The 17,010-nt window shown below is 38.4% G+C and overlaps 1 protein-coding gene across 1 annotated transcript in view; it reads right to left on the bottom strand.

Annotated features, from left to right (window-relative positions):
* The window catches only part of STAT6 (signal transducer and activator of transcription 6), a 97,111-nt gene that overhangs the window by 53,552 nt on the left and 26,549 nt on the right, over nt 1-17,010 (bottom strand). The window contains exon 2 of the mRNA XM_072398466.1: nt 12,957-13,032. The gene's annotated coding sequence lies outside the window, so the exon portion shown is untranslated. The remainder of the gene's footprint in view (nt 1-12,956; nt 13,033-17,010) is intronic.

Here is a 17,010-nt window from a genome sequence, read left to right as displayed (position 1 = left end):
TCTATGTGCAGGATCGGTGCTATACGATCGTTCGTGTATATCGTGCAGGAACTTTCGTCGTTCGTTTTCCGACGATAATAATTGGAAGTGTGTACGTAGCTTTATACTATACTGTTGTAATGTGGTATACACCTACTTAAGAAACAGAGGCAGTTTGCAAATATCTTTAATAATTTTTCAGATAATATAGTAATTAACAACATATACAGTCACTTACACCCTGTTATCCTCATATCACTAAATATTCTAATCAAAACTATTTATCAATACAAAACTCACATAGAAGAAACAACAGCATAAAAAAATACAAATCAAAATAACATAACATCATAAAATTGTTATGTTATTACACAAAACACAATGTGGTCCAACATCCAATCTATAGGCAAGCAGAAAGGTAAGTAACAAACAAGAAAACTTTAGCATTCTAATCTAATCAGAATACTTTAAAACAAAAACAGAAAAAAATTCCCTGTATCATTTAAAGGATAAAGATTTCGTACTTTGGGAGCAAGGAAAGTCTAATGCTCCTAGAGTACCTGACCTGAGTTTTTCGGTGTCATATCAAGTGGTATGCTGAAACATTGTCATGAGTTTAATTAACTGTTACCTGGAAAACTCTTTGTTAATATATCAAGTCCATGTCCTAAAAAAGTGGACTGTTTGTGTATCCTGATCCCTAGAAATATTTAGTTTCCAATACAATCCAACATTTTTATAGAGCTAGTTTGATCTCATCAAGAGATAGGATGGAAAAAACAAGCCAGTGGGTCAAAACCTCAAAATAATATTTCCCACTAGGTCGAATATATATGACCTTGAAGTGACTCCAGACCACTGGTATCCAACTGTCCTACAGTCGGGTCAAACATCCAGAGGTCACATAATATTTTTGTAAAATTGGAGAGAAAAGAGTTCAGAATCATTTATATGTAATATCAATTATTGTAAATATTATGAGAAAACTCACTCACAACTTGTAACAATCTCCAACTATGTCACTTTAAGGGCCACTGTCAATAAACACCACATTTTAAACATGGGGGGACCCTTGAAAAAGAAGTCAGTTTAAAAAATTCCTTTTCCTCCTGATTAAGCATCAACACAGACCCCTGAGAGCCTCCAAAGGGAGGTGGCCGAGGGCAGCAAGTGTCCCTCAGACTGAAGGCTGCCCCTTGGGTTTTAAACTGTTGTCCTTTTAATTATCATAAAAAAACCACAAATAACATAAATAGAATAATAACCACTTACAAACAGAGGTGTGCTAAACGGAAAAGAAGAGTCAGTTCAGTAAAAACAATCTAACCAGATTCTGAAATTCAGAGTTAGAATTTACATTTTTTTTCAAAAGGTTTAAAAATTACCATTAAAATCACAAGTCTGGGTCTACACGGACTGTTTCTCTAGCGTTTAACCTGAGGCTTTAAAAGCTCTTTGAAAATTCAGGCGTTTTAAATCTTGCCTTTAAACTGCTGAAAAACGTCAATGCTGCTGAAAGGGTCTGAGACACTCCATTTTGTTCCTGACACACTCCATTTTGTTTCAGATTCTAGCTTAGTTATGAATGTATTCCTAGGTTGTTTAAATTCTATAAATCTAATGTTCTGTCGAGACGAGTGTCCTTGTTAATTTTGCTAACTCAGATAAGGTCAATTATTTATGAATTATGAGGTGTTTTGTACGTGTCTGAAAATATGTAGCCAATTAATTTCAGATCTAGAATAGATAAACTAGTACACTGGGATGGTGAGAGATCACAGAGGAATAGAGCCAAGAAACCTGCAGATCCTTTCAGCTGCAAGCATTTATAAATGCGGGAAAACGACCCCATTGAAAGCAGTGGATGCATTTACCCGCGTTAACCCGCATTTACTCATGTTAACCCCGAGTTTTAATTTTTAAAAAGTTGCAATGAGCGTTATCTTTAATGCTCAAAAATGTGCCCCAAGAAACGCCCTGGTGTAGATTAGCCTGTTGGAATGCATAGGAATTTCAAACATGGGCTTTTAAAGCCTCGGGTTAAACGCTGGGGAAAACATCTGTGTGGACTTTGCCTAAAAATCATTTCATTTAGCAAATTCTAGGAACCATGGACTGCCTGAGGCCAGTATTAATCTAACTCTGCTGCTTGTGGTTGTGGTGGTGGCACTATTTGTGGTAGGTGGTGGTGCATTTACTCCTTGGCAACAGGAACAGGTTTGTAAAATTGGTCACTAATCCAGGTTTGAATCATTTTAATGAACATGAAAAGCTTCTCTCTAGCGTCAGATGGCATAGTCCATTTTGGACTGACAATTCCACCTCCCGTACTGAAAGCTCTCACAAACAGTGGACAATAATGCTTATGGATGGAATACTCTGACAATTCAGGACAAACATTATGGCCAGCTGTCTCTAAATTTTCAGTTCCAAGTTCTGCCCCTGACTAATAGAAAATGGAGTCTTGGCTAGCCATGTACTATCTTTTATAGAGATTGCGCTAATGTCATTCTTGACATCCACCACAGCCCTCTGTAAAAGATAGAGACAGGTGTGTCAGCGTGGTAGCCTGTCATTGGATGTGTTCATCAAATTCTTGTCCTGTGTGCTGCAAACTCTTCAAGAGGAAATCCAGGTCTCAGTAACATTCACTGCATGAGTTTTCTAGACCAGTGGTTGCCAACCTTTTCGGACTCACAGACCACTAAATTTACCAGACCTCGCATACACGTGTCACTCAAAGGGGAAGAAACATCCCCCATAGTGACGATATGATGCCAGACCCCACCCACTCTCCTAACGCAGGCTCAAGAGTGGGCGGGTTGTGTCCAGAAACACAACTCGCCCACCACCCTGAGCCAGCAATCCGTACAGGGACATGGTCCTCCGCTCTGGCCGGTGCACCATCCCAGCTGGGTTCCTCTCCTGACCCCGCTCAGGGCGCACTGGCCAGAGCCGTGGACCACCAACATTTTCTGGTCCGCAGACCACCAGTTAGCGACCGCTGTTCTAGACAAACTATTGGGCTCTTTCCACAATGCACACATTTGCAAAATATTTGCAGTCTGAAATAATAGAATTTCAGGCAGAAGTGGAACCACAATTCTTTTTTGGGAAGAGTTGAAAAGTGGGTGAGAGTAGAGCAAGTAAGGTTACAACCTCTATTGGCTTTTTATTGGTTTCTGTTCCTGTAGCAGATTTTTTTGTTTACTTTCTGTCTAATAAAACCTTTGGCAGAGGGACAAAAATAAAGATACCAGTAAAAACCTGGCAGATGCTCTAACTTAATACATTCAAAACTAAATATATACATTTTGACTGTATTTTTTTTAAAAAATTTGCTTGCCAGAGCCAACTTTGTGGAGATGGTAAGTGACCTGACTGTCAGTTCTTTCACTAACCTATTTGTTCTGACTCTACTTATACTCAAATTGCTTGAACCAGACACAACCAGACAACTTACCTTTTTGTTGTTCCATCTTTTGTGTAATGAAACATTAAACCTAAGAACTAACTCAACTTTCTTCAGATTCACATATTTATACTTCCTTAGTACAGTATATAAATATGCCATGTAAATGTTGATTACTTTTGTCAGCTCTTACCCAGTGCTGCCTCAAATCCATTCAAAACATTTATTTTTCAGGATACATATCACCTTTTAAGTAGTCCAAACTCAAACCTACCAGCTTTTGGGTGCCCCTAAGTGATTGTGGCCTGCATTTTAGCCTTAAGCTAACAAACAAGGTTACCAAAAAATGACTGATGCCATAGTAGTTACTAAAGTTTTAAAATTCTATTGTGGTGGTCTAAAGAATGGCATGGCCCTAGGCAATAGTAAGCTTCCAAGTTCAATATTTTCCCATTCCACATACTAAAAAGACTGCATGTCCTCCCTAATTACCTGAACAATGCTTTACTAAACTAAATTTAAAAAGCACACATACAGATGGCATTTTACCTGGTACCCACTGTTGGATAAAGATGAAATACATTTTCCCATGCACTAACATGAAAGGTCTGCTTACAATAGCTGGACCTTCTCCTCCTTCTCATATATATGTTGCTGGAAAACATACATGCATAGAAATAATATTAGTCCTTCTGGGACTAAAAATTCATGAGAACAAAAATCAAGTGAAATCTAACATGAATATGCTCTTGCATATTGGATTGGAGTGTCCTTTTGTGAGTTTTTGTCTGTTCTGCATTCTGCAGAAATCTACCTGGAAGAATGGTGACTTGCCCAGATTGCAAATGACAAGGGAAGAGGGAAGTACAATGTCAACTTTTTTCTTTAAAAGTAATGTTTATTTACTTACATATTGTAGGTGATTTTAGAAAGGGGCAGGGGGCCTGGCCAGCATAATTGGACCTTACAATGCAAAGATTCTCTTTATTGTCTAAGCAGATCTAAGCAGATACAATTCTGGGAGCTTTGTTCATATAAAAGTATAAAATATACCCTAGTAAATCTGTTTAAGCTTTCAGGCAATCACCACCATCTCATGAGTTATGGAACAAATTTATTCACCCTCTAAGTGGGGTAGTTAACCATATTTCACTGTACTCTAATGTCTATAGCCACATTAATGCATATACAAAACCCAAAACGAAAAATCTGGCCCTTTTCTTCTTATATTTCACTAGGTAATCCTGCAACTAACATTCTTTTTTATACTGGATGGCTTTGTTCACTCCTCCCCTATTGCCACCATGGATTGATTTCAAACAAATTCACCCCTTTTTGTTCATCAGAGATTATCAGATTACACAAACAATGTAACATTGCTTAATGCTTATGAATCAGCTTTTTAAATCACAAGAAAGTGTCAAGAACATTTCATTTCTGGCAAGATCAAGAATTATTTTTCCTATAGGGTAGTCTAACTAGTTCAGCTAGGACAAGATGCTTTCTGCCCCAGATGCAAATAAAAAATAATGATAAATAACTGTATTTTTATGTGTTTGTTTTGTTGTGTACATTTTGGATCTTTTGATATACTCAATCTGTGTGCTTTGATTTACAAAATAATTTGAATTGCTGAACAAAAACTTACTTGGAGGAAAGAAAGCTACTTTTCACCCTGCTTAACTACTTGTTCCAAACTCATCAAACCTGACCCGAGGCATATCTTATTAAAATCTATGGGGACAGGGGCAGATCTTGAATAATTTTGGGACTTTTTAGGGCTAACAGACAAACTATTTTCACAAAATAAATATAAAGGAAGGAATAGGCACTGTCATGGGGGACATAAACTAATGCAAACATTTTGTAAAAAATACCGTACAGCAGGGAAAGTACACAAATCCTTTAAATACCAAACTTGGGGGATGTCTGTACTTGTTGTTATGCAACAGTATGTTTTACATGTACAGTCTTAACAAGAGTTTAATAATTTATGGGGCAAATACACACGCTGACTTGGAGATCTGCTCCCCTTGTAACCCTGACCTATTCCTTGACCCCTGATTGGCCGGGGGCAGAACAAACCAGCACCTGATTACTTTGTTTGTTATAGTGTTTGTGTAACTGCTAAGGGTTCACTTTCCAGATTAGGGTACAATACACATCCGATGATTCTCGTTTGATAATCGAAGGGCTGATATAGGATGAGAATCTGGCGTGTGTACAGCGCTCGTCGTCCAAAGTCCAGACAGCCATCTTGGTGGATCCACGGACGACGGAGGAGAAATGGTCATAACGAAAATGAAGGGAAGAGAGATGCCGCTTCATCCTTCTCCTCTCCGTAGAACAGAATGGCGCTGTATGTACAGAACTCGTCCATGCATCGCACAGTCTTTTGTCGTTAGAAAGGATTGTGAAAGATTAAACGACAATTATTGCACGTGTGTACCCAACCTCAATACCTAGTTTTGACCTTTTTATTGATTGCTGCCTGGACTAGCCTCAGCTTGCTCTCTGATGACAAACTCTACCCCTTTGATAATTCACCTGATTTGTTTATTTCCCATATTTGACCCTTGCTTTTCCCTCTTACCTGCTCTCATGCAACAATTTGGTTTGCCACTGGTTCTCTCCATGCGGTTTGTCTGATTTATTTGATTTGTTGGATTAGCCTCTAGTTAGGCATTTGTCGTTGAACCTAGGCCTCACAGATATCACTCTTCTGTACATGAGGGTCATTCTATCACATTCACTTACAGTGAAACTCTGAGCAGCCTTGCTGATGCTCATTGTTCAGGAGTGTTCCATCACTGACCCAAATGACCCATATCAACATTAAGCAATGAAAGGCAGCTCCCAATGTGCCAAAGGTATGCAGAGGAAGTGGCTCCACAGAGACTACAGAAGATCTGAAACACTGCAATAATGTATGACATGGCAAGCTTTTATGATGCATAGTTCATGAGAAAACCGTCATCGAGTTGGGGTTTACATTTGCTCTTAATCATTGTGTTTGTTTTTGGGAATTCCCTACATTTTTTGTTCCAGAAAAGCTACAGAAAATAAGGAGTCAGAGGAAACTCTCCAAAGTGAAGGGAAATCCCCTTTTAAGCAGTTTTTCTCTCATTTGTAGTGCTGGTGACAACCATGATATTTTGGTGTGTATAGTAATAAAAGTCTGAAAGGGCATCCAAATCTTTATGTTATTCAAACCAAAAATAAAGCTGACAGGGGCCTGAACAGAAAGGGATACATTACTGTACAGAGAAAAGTCTGCCCAGTGATTCTGGAAAGATCTGAGACTTTTGCTTCCTGGGATTGATACCCAAGAAGTTTGGGCAGACAGCTGGAAGTGTCCTCTCAGCAGAGGAGCTATTAAGGTAATAATTGTAAGCTTTGGCTGTAAGCTCTGACAAAAGCCGATGAACCTTGAGCTACGTATACACGGACTTTCACCTAAGAATAGAAAACATGAATAGAAAACATTCCTGCATACATCCTTTTGTTTTAAATAATTATACTGTAAGTGGATAGATTAGTAAATCAGCTGATGGATGTTAAAGCAGAACTAAACAAATATGATAAAGGATTTTTACTAAGCAGGTTTATGGTTGTCAATAAAACAAACTTATCTGCCTGGTTGCAATCTTTTTCTCAATAATCACTTATCATTCAATGCCGGGAATGAATGAATTCCTGTGTGCGTATGTGGGATTTCCAGTATATCATTCTGCACTGGTCAATAAAGATGGCCCAAGATACAGAACCTTAAAAAAAACCTGGTTGGGGGAGTGAGTGTAAATAAAAACTGAATAGGTGGGCATGTTTATTTTTTTGCAGAAGGGGCATTGACTGGCCCTTTTGCAATAAAAGACCTGTCTGGTCGCAATCTAATTATTAGGTTTAAGTTTCAGCTACCATACTGGGTCATAATGGGTTCTTGTGATATTGCTGCATGAAAGTGTAGTAAACATAGCCTAGTTGTCCAAACACAAACTTAGTGGCAAAACTCATTTAGCCATGATATACAATATGAATGGTAAACTGTAGACTCCTATGACACCACAACCCCCCTAAAACCAGTGAAACAATTAAACTAATATGACTGTACTGGCAAGGACTAAGGACTAGGTTAAGTGCAATAAAGGTGTAGGAATTGTATGGACAAGTAATGCTGTGTAGGGACCCTGGCAGGAAATGGTGACAGTGTCTACATTGTCTTATACAGCCATTATTATTTGTCTGTGTTTGGTTTTGTGGTAACAATTTGGATTTTTATGATCAAAAACCAAAAAATGCAAATCTTGACCTCACTGAGGGAAAAAGCTCTGCATATACTCACCTCCCACACTTTATTAGTTGGGGAGAGCATCCATCCCAATGATGGGATGACCAGCAAAGCAAGAGGTGGCAGAGACAGAGCAGTGACTTCCATGGTCTTTGGTGGTCAACTTTCATGATACTGAGACCACAAGTGCGGCCCCTGAGATCACCACACATGACACTCAGAGAAGAACATGCTACAGAAAGCTGTCTGAGACTGCAGTCACACCAAAGGATCTGATCAGGAACCACCTATGTGCTAGAAGAGCTGGTCAGTGACGATAACTATCCTATAGTAGTTGTCTCCTGCCTCATAAGACTTGTTGTTAACATTACTTAAATCTACTAAAAGCCACACAGAACATCACAGGAAATGCATGTGTCCCAGAAACCACCACTTGGGAAGCAGGGGTCATATTTCTCTATGGTATCTCTTTATGCAATTGTCACATGTGAAAATTTCCTATCACTAAACAATTCAATACACAAAAAAATTCCCCTAAAAATTCAGCAACGGAGCAAGATACACTCCAGAGCTCTTAGGATCTCATAGCACTATGTGAAATCATTCAAGCATATACAGGTTTTATACTTCAGTGACAGAGTAGAGATAATTACTGTATATGTCTTACTGCACAGACAGAAATATTCCAGACTAGTTCTTTGTCCCTATTAGTAGCACAGTCAAATGTTTAACAATTGCAGTGTAACTTACTCAGGGAGTGAAGGGACGTATACCTAATGATTGTAACATCCTTCTACTACACATAATTCAACCAGTGAATCCATGTAGCCTCTTGAACTTCAGAATAGACTCAAATTCCAATAATGTGTCCTGCGCAGATGCACTGTAAGAAACCCAATGAATGGGATGGAGTGGCATTTCTAAATATATCACATTGGCAAGATTTCTCCTAAAAGCTTTAAGGGAATGCCTAGCTTTTTTGAATATATTTTCCTTTTTTACTTAATACTAGTAACAGGTGAGCGTTGGTATATAGTGGGGGTTCCCTGAAGACCTGAAAGTTATTTTAGGGTTCCTCCATGGTAAAAAGGGTCAAGAAAGCTTGGTTCAAACATCACTGGTTATGTGGTTAGATAATCTGTTATAATATTTCTATATAAACACTTTTTTTAGTAAGACTTCAGCAAACGTAAGTATGGTAAGGCACTTACCAAGACCGTCTACTGTTGACAGGAAAAAGTGAGTACCCTTTTTATGTTTGTATGTTAAAATAAAGTACAGGAGTGAGAGCCAGGACTGACGGAATAAAGCCAGTAACCATGTATACACAATGTAATAAATTAAGACTGCAGACAGAATTGGCTGTCTTCCCAAACAGCTACTGTGCTAAATGCCATTTACATCTCTCATACTTCAACAACACCTGAAGAAACTGGAGCAGGCCCAAGCAAAAATAGTCTAGAAACATATTATTAGGCTACTATAAACTACTCAACATCTCTTCTCAACATAATTTTATTTTTACCTACAAACCAACCTCAACACCCTTACCCCTGCTATACTGATACCCAGAATTCCAATAAACTGTAAACGCTTGGGAGCATTTTACTTGTGGCCTTGCCATCCAAAAAATCACTGACGGGGATTTAATAATGTGGGACATGCCCAGGTCATGTTAAGTTTACGGCCATGGATAGAAATGGAGAAGGATAAGAGGGAGAGAAAGATGAGGTGAAAATGGTAGGTAAAGAGGACTAGAGCGAGGAGAAGGTAGGGAAGAGGAGCAGCCTCTACAGCATCGCCGACAATGAGTTCCAGCATGTAGTTGTGTCACAGGTGAGGTCATTGGCAGGCAGCAACTTTCTGCAAGGTAAATGCTGGCTGGATATGACTACCAAAATAGCCACAAACTCCTCCAACCTTGCTAAAAATGTAAAGGGTCTAATTCTTCTTCAAAATAAATCCACTGTGTTAAAAAAGGTAATCATGGTAATCAAGATTTGAAAAGACAACAACAACAATATAAACAAAAATTAATTCAAGAGCCTTACAATACTGTGATTTAGTATTTTTTTTGAGAGATCTCCACATCTACATAGAAAACAATTACACCAATGCTGGAAAGTCCCATCCAAAAAAGGAAATCAATAGCTCACAAAACAAATGTTTTTGAATATGATGAAATCACAGTATATCAGCCTGGAATCCACTCTGGCTCTCTCTTCAGCCTGGAATCCACTCTGGCTCTCTCTTCAGCCTGGAATCCACTCTGGCTCTCTCTCAGCCTGGAAACCACTCTCGCTCTCTCTCAGCGTGGAATCCACTCTGGCTCTCTCTCAGCCTGGAATCCATACTGGCTCTCTCTTAGCCTCTTGCTGATCAATTCCTTCCTTCCTTGCACCTGTGTGCAGGTGCATATAACCCAAATCAGGGTTGGGTCCAGGAACCCACCCTTTCACTCCCTTGGCCGGCACCAGGGCCCCAAAGTCCCTGGTTTCTTCCTAAAAACCTATACAAACCTAATCACTTTCATTTACCTGGAGCCTTTAATGCACTTTCCCTGCCATTTTTGGGACACTGTCACAATATATATATATATAATCTAAAACATGACCACTGAGACAAATCAGTTTTGTACCGATACAACTAAAAAACATATCTACAGAGACACAGCATCTTATTGAACCAACCAGTGTTCTTTTTTTAAAAAAAAGGTAAAACCTTAAACAGAATATCAGGAAAAATGTCATGTACATTTGTCTTCATCAGCATGCAACAGGTATTTTATAGTTAGCATTGATGCCATTCCACAAGTGAGTCGCATAGAATTAGCAATAAGAGAAATAACCACTAAACTAAAATCAATGATATCTTTATTACTTCTTCACTGACCAGCGATCAACATTACTACTATTGGAGAAATAGACGCAAAATGTTTGACAGGGAATTAGGCTTAGTGTTAGTAGTAGTGGAGTGCTAAGTAAGACTTGTGGACATTTAAAGGGGGATTGGGGGGCACCATCCCAAGCAGACAGTGTCCCAAACCACAGCCTTTGTAACCTAATAACAAACCAAGCCCTGCATGCCTATAGTTATACAATGAGAATGGGGACCCACAAACAATTTATTGTTAGTGCCAATGTTTAAAGACTTTTGTTCGCTTTAAGCACATTTTGCATTTCCATACAATCCTACAGGAGTGCAAAACCCCACTTTAACAGGTTAAATGATGTCAGAAGAAGGACAGTTGAACATTGACTGCACCTGTCAATGAATTCCAAATTTATTCAGAAACATCTCAAAATTATGTGAAACTCGTCCATTGACACAAGACTAAAGTCTCTGGACAGATGGAGATTTGGTCTAGAGTCTCTGGATTTCAGTATACTAGCTAGATCAAGTCATAATCTAATGTGAATGAGCCTAGAGCCTCCAATGGCTGTTTAGGAAGCCAAACAGATCAGATCCACATGCATACTGGGGTGATAATACCTGTCAGCAGAAAAAACAGAGGTGGAGGTGTCTGTACCCATAACGATGAGGCAGCAGGTATACTACTGTAGTAGTAAGGGCAGTCCAAAAAATGATCATGAAGCTGCACACCTGAGAACCATCACAACTGATAATGTTGTGGCAGACAATAAAAAATACTTTGGAACCTGAATGAGCTTTGTCAAAACAAGCATATTTATTATAAAATAAAAGCTATGGTCTGGGATCAGTGTTATGACAATAATTGATTGTCCTGTTAATGGACATATCATGAGTTGCTACAATTGAACTACAATATTAAAAGCTAACTCGTAACACTAAAAGCAACTTCCCTGCTGATTATTTCAATATTGGTAATTGCTCCCTCTTTCCCCCAGGTATAGATGTTCCTTTTTCGACATTAAAATGGTTCACAGATGTGTTTTCCTTTTTGACGTTCACTGTGGTTAAGTAATTTCAATATTTAGGACATCTCACAAAGTTCCTACTATAGAAATGTTTGTAGAAATGTTACCTTCAAATTTATCACTTTGTTTCTTCCATGGTCAAACACCATAACTACCCCCTTTTCTTTTACAAGCTTTGCACAACGATGTTGTAAGGCCCTTGTATAGACCTTATTCTTTACATTTTGCATCTGACTTTGGATGATTGCCTTTTTACAGTTTTTCCAAAGTTCTTCAATAAAAAACATTGTAAAAGAAACATACCAAACACCGAAAACTATTTTAAATCCAAAAACAGACACATTTAAAAAATGCCATGTTGCATTGCAAAATGTATGAGCTACCCAAATTTCAAGCACCCTGAAGACAAATTTACTTACAAGTGCATCGGTGAAATGTAAATCAGCATTGCACTGTTGTAAATCAACATTTGATTTGTAAATCAATATAGAAACCATTTATACTTTTAAATTCAAGCTAACATAGCCAAACTTTTTAGAAGTGGGAATTTTGTGCATTATTAGAAATATGGAACCTAGCAAAGGTTGTTCCGAAATATCTGCACCTAGATTGAAGAGATTATGCAAACACCTATACTGAGATATTATGCAAGATACAATTGCTAAATTCAATCTAAAGCCAGGTACACACGTGCAATAATTGTCGTTAGAAAACGAACGACTAACTACAGATCAACGATTATGCACAATTATTTTAAACAATCGTATTGTGCACAATTGTGTACATGCTGTAACAATATGATCATTCAAAAATAATCCACCAATAATGTACACACACTAGATACAATCATTTGAACGATGCAGGAAGTGACGTGTAAAGGAGAAAGTGTACTGCAGAACCACCCACGATCACTGAACAACCGTACACACAAGAGATTTGCGAGAATGGTCACTCAATCAGATCCACCGGGACAGTCGTTCGTTTCCAAAGACAATCCTCAATTGTTGGACGAACGGTCGTTAGGTTCCGAACAGTCGTTAGTTTCCTATGATAATTATTGCACGTGTGTAAGCAACATATGGAATAAGAATAATTGCCTAGCTTTTGTTTCTCAACTGTTTATGTCACACACTGTAGACACAATAGAGCTGCATACTCATTCGGGGTCAGTGATTAGAAGATGTTATTAAAGGAAGAGTATGAGAACACCAACTAGCCAATCAGTACCTTTAGAATCAGGTCAGCAAGGACAGTTATTCATTGTTGTATTTACTCAAAACATGCAACTATATCTGACTAGATGTGAAAGTCATTTCTGCTTGATAGCAGATCCCCTTTAAAATGTAAATAATCATTTTACAATCAGGTTGTCACTTACCTTCTAGTCTCCTAGAACAAAAAATTCCAGCTCTTCCGTGATCAGGAGCAAATGTGGCAGGTGGTTGAAAAACAACCTGTAAAAAAAACATTTATCATCAGTAATAACAATTAATTCCTTTCTAATCATTTTAGATATGGGACTTGAAGATAGTTAAAGCAGACATAAATATAGGATTATCTAACCTAGTTATGTATTTGTAATAGAGGACATGTGTGACAAATTGTAATTTAGTCACAAGTAAAACTGTGTTGTAAAACTGGTTTTCTGGCCTCCGACTCACTGCTCCTGTGCAGCTGGGAGAGGCAAACTGCACTGTGGGCAACCAGATTTGCATGTGGCTGTAGTGCAAATCTTTAAGCTTCAATTGCACAGCCAAAAGGTAACATGTTGCTTTTGGGAAAAGAACTTCAATCTGCTGCAAAGTAAAATGCTGTTATGTTTAAAAAAAAAGGGTCATGCAGTTGAGCCCGAATGAAAATGCCAAACTCACAGGGGGCCTGAAATGTCCCTTAGCTGTTTGGGAGCAGCGTCTCGATTTGAAAACCATCTGAACAAATTTACAATGTTTTAACAGGGAAGACAACACCTATATATTTGTTGCAATTTTCCAAATCTTCTACTTTGAACAGTCAAACAATAAGGCTAAATTCAATACTGCAGCTGCTCAGCCACCTGTAATGCTGCATGGGTTCTCGAATGAACCTGTTTGAACATTTTATAGGCCAGAGGGACTGAACCACACACTGCTGTCTCCATTCATTATTTATGGGTTGCCTTGGGTAAAAGCATCTCACCACAGGTAGCGGTACAGGGGCATGAGAAAGTGTTAAATGCACTGCAACCTTCCAGTCTGTCTGAACATAGGTACTGAAGGTACTTCAGTGATCTTCATCTTGCCAATAACTGAACATAAATATAATACTGATATATAGATACATGGTAATACCACTGACACCAATATACTGAATATAAATTACTAAGAGGAAGCTTTTTATTATCTGCCAATGACACAAATTAACTGGATATTTATTGATAACATTGCCAATAATAATGGAGGTAATTATTGCCGATGCTGTCACTGCCTCCACTATGGTATGCACATAAGCTCCTCTAAAGAAGACTTTTTGACATGACTAAGGACTAAGTTGTTAACATTATATAAATACAAGATAATAATAACTTGCAAAATGGTCTAGGGAGAAAATCTAGCAACTGCAGATTGGGTATATTTGCGTTCAGAACCATGAATGTAATCATGCACTATGGCTTAAATATGGCCTTGCTGTTAATAATTGTAGTCATTGGCCCTGATTCATGAAAGCTCTCCAGGCTGGGGATAATACACTTTCAGAAGTGAAGCTGGGTGATCCACCAAACCTGGAAGGGATCTGGTCCAGGATTCAAAACATTTGCTAGCAAATAGCAATTAATTTTGAAAAATCCAGTCCATATTTTGTGGATCACCCAGCTTCACTTCTGAAAGTGTATTATCCCCAGCCTGGAGAGCTTTCATGAATCAGGGCCATTGTCTTGGAAACTGTAAGGCCCAATAATTAAAGCCAGAAAATGGCAATTAATTAAAATTATTTTCAGTACCAACCAACAAATTCAAAATGTTCCATCTAACAAAAGGACAACAACACCAGGTATATGATCCCCCACCTTACAATCAATTAGACCAGAAACAATAAATGTCAGCTCTTGGTAATGGTGGTGAGTGGAGAATGGCTGAAGCAAATATTTGTCTCCCTCTGTTTTTTTACATGCTAGATGAAAAAGAGAAAGACCACCATTATTAAAATCAGGTAAAACATTCTAAAAACCGAATGTACACACTTAGTAGACATCATGTCTCTGGTTCTAGAACTGTTTGGCCCAACGCATCCTTAAGTTCAAAATGGAAAATGTGTATGGTGGTGAGAGGGGCAGCATGTAATGTGACTTGGAGGGCAAGATGGGAAAAGTTGTGTTACAGAATCACTAAGGATAGGTTATGTGTTAGTACTTGTATGGATGTAAGGATCTCAAGCTAGATGCATAAATTGATTTCACATTAGGTATTAGTCACTGTAACCAAAAAGTTGAGCCCTCTGGGTTTGAAAGCTAAGGTAATTTGTGGCACCCTATTGCATGGCATAACAGAAAACGACAAAGCACAAATATCTCTCTTAGTACCAAAAAAGTAGAGCACACGAAGTTGTATAATACATACGTATACATTTTCATTAGCCCATGGTACCACATTTAGGTTAGTGACAAACCTTCTCTTCAAAGAATGTGTTTAAAAATCATCTCACCCATTTTACTTTCATGAATTTAATTTGGGGTGGGGAATAAAGGAGGTTTTAATTGATCCCCATGTGGGTCACCTACTCTATAACATCTTCAACCTAATCACAAAATGGTTATGGTGACAAGTGACACAATTAGGAAAAAGCAGCCCACTTTCACAATTGTAAAAAACTGTAACTGAAAAAATAAGAAAATACAAAGTGTAAAGCAGTTTTCTTTTGGAGGGGTTCAGTACAGTGACAGAAATAGCTCTTCACAACATCTGTGTACAGATGGTTGGTTATGTTTTTCTTAATGTGAAGACCTGGGCAAAAAGCATATAATCTGACATTACATGATCAAACATGATCGACTGACATATTTTATGCCACAGAGGTTTCTTTAGCACACAGAGTTCTCTTCTTGTTAGACTAGTTTACCAAGCCAAGTCATTTGCTTTAGTAATAATGATCTATGTTCAGGCAGTGATTTTTTAAGTTAACTGAAAATAAGTTAAGTTAACTGAAAATACGAGCCCAAGCAACACCTTAAAGCCTGAAGGAAACTTGTATTGGGAAAGTATGGGAACTGCCAATGTGAATCCTTTTCTCCTGAAAATATTAGTGTTCCAGCAGTCTTGAAGATATGATCAACATTATTAAACAGTATTTATATAGTGCCAACATATTACACATCTCTGTACAATAAATAGGTGTTGCAAATGACAGACAGATACAAACAATGACACAGAAGGAGGAGAGGACTCTGCCCAAAAGAAATTACCACCCCTTGCAGATCTGAGCATGAAATTTGTATCTTACACCTCTGTGTTTTTTTAAGCATGTTCTATTTTGTTTTCATGTTTTTAGTCAGTTTTTTTTCTGTGTACCTTACCTGCATGTTAAGAAAATGTAAGGCCCTGGTCCAGCACCAGTGCTGACCAAATCCCAATCTCCCAATCTAACTCCACACTCATTACCAGAGTAATCAGAGGCTATTAGCGCCATCCCAGCACATGGTTGCCCCAAGGACTTCTGTGCACAAAAAATGGCATCTGGGGAAGGACCAGCAGCCCATAAGAGCAGGACAAGGGACACAATGGGAGGTCAGACAGTACAGGGTCAGCAACCAGGTGATTCGCAGATAATGATTCACAGATTTAGATGACCTTAATGAACAAGTTATGGTAAATATTTAAAAAAGACCTTTCCATTTGGTCATATACAATAATCCCCCTCTATATCATGGTTCATATATCGCGGTACCAGTATATAGCAGATTTTGATTCTGAAAAAGAACTAAAGGCTACGCTGCATTACAGTACTGTACAGTACATACAGTACTCACTATAAATGTGAAACGTCTTTGAATTTACCTAAAACTCTATATATTCTTCCATTGGTTTTCTGCATGTGTTTAAAGACTGTGGGGGTAATTTATGGCTTAAACAAAAAACAAAAAGCAATTGGGGGTGGCATCCCTGTATCGCAGATTTTCATTTATTTGTGGGTGGCTTTGGACCGTAACCCCCACGATAAACAGGATTTTAATGATGGTATTATTTATCCCCACCTTTTTTCCTCCATTGTGTAATGCAGAAAGGTCATGGTTGGTGGGAGTAGTTACCAAAAAGTCTTTTGAGGTAGATATCAGTCTGGAGGAGTGGGGGTTCTTGCCACGCTGCATACACATCTGATCACTCATGTGCCATTCATACCGGTATTCCCCTTCTGATCACTCATGTGCCATTGATTGTCCCCTTCTGATCACTCTGTGCCAT

This window comes from Pyxicephalus adspersus, chromosome 1 (genome assembly GCF_032062135.1).
Source record: "Pyxicephalus adspersus chromosome 1, UCB_Pads_2.0, whole genome shotgun sequence".
In the NCBI taxonomy this organism is placed as follows: domain Eukaryota; kingdom Metazoa; phylum Chordata; class Amphibia; order Anura; family Pyxicephalidae; genus Pyxicephalus; species Pyxicephalus adspersus.
This window is presented reverse-complemented; position numbering and strand designations above follow the sequence as displayed.